Below are 1,251 nucleotides of genomic sequence, written 5' to 3'. Positions count from 1 at the left end.
AATATAGTTATAAATTTCATAAAAACTTTAAATGTAATTTTTATGCAATTAGGACATATATCAGAAAAGTCAAGTCACCAGGCTGGCTGTACTTTCAGGTGTGTAAATCTTAGGAATGGGTGGACCGAAAAACAAATCCTTTGGCAGGTGAACCAGCTCTTATATAAGTATAGTCTTATTTTCTGATACACATAAACAGATATCAATGCAGGTGCATTACCTTTTTTTCTGCCCTTGGGGTCATAGGCACTTTTAACTGAATATGAAAAATGTACAATAAAAGACTGAAATACTGAAATTTCTAATATTTCTGTTTATCACTCTAAAAGGTCCATAACCAGGTTCTAATAATAAAATAGGACCATTTTCCAAGTTGAGAAGTTGCAGCAGACTATAACAAACATTGACTGCAGATAACGATGCTTGTTTTCTCCTCTTCCTGACTCTGCTTGTCAGGTCCTTGAAACTACTTGAGTTTGGTCTTTCTGCTCTGTCCCCTTTCTGTTCGTCATGAACTGTTAGTTGCTGTTTTGCTCTTGCGTCAGTCTAATGCTGATTATATCCGTACATCCTGTATGAAGTGCTTGAAGTACACTATTTCAGTGATTTGTGAATAAAGAGCATTATAAAAAAAAAAACAAACATAATACCAGATAAACCCTTACATTGCTAACCTGAAAAAAAAACTTGGTTAACCAATCAGCACATAACTTTAGGAAGTACAACTGCCTTTATTTTAAATAGGTGCAAACTGCAGAACTATCATCCTCATCCTTGGAACAGGTATACAGGTAAATACTTCCATATTTGTGTCCCAGTTGTGTTTATTAACAAATGTTCTCTTTTTGACCTGTTTGTAGCCACTGGTCCTTATTTGCAAGTCTCAGCTGATCAAGTCTAAACCAGGACCAAAAATGAAATAAGGAACCAGTGAAAGTTCTAAATCTACATCCTAAAGTGATCCTAAAGTTTTGTTTACCTTGAGTTTTGCACAATTATATCGCCCCCTCTTCTACACTAAAATATCTTACTCTGATTTCACTACAAACATCCAGATTCTAAAATGTGCATTGAAAGCTTTAAGCAATTCAGAATGTAAGCTCTTCGGGCAGGGTCCTCTTCTTCTCCTACGCTACTGTGTGTATCTGGCTGCCATTTGCAAACCCTATTTATTGTTGGCACTATATAAATACTTTTTATTATTATTAATAATATTATTAATGATAATAATTCAATTCTCTGGTATTTTTT

Source organism: Pyxicephalus adspersus, chromosome 10 (assembly GCF_032062135.1).
Source record: "Pyxicephalus adspersus chromosome 10, UCB_Pads_2.0, whole genome shotgun sequence".
NCBI lineage: Eukaryota > Metazoa > Chordata > Amphibia > Anura > Pyxicephalidae > Pyxicephalus > Pyxicephalus adspersus.
The sequence above is the reverse complement of the archived record's forward strand: the minus strand, read 5'-3'. Positions refer to the sequence as shown.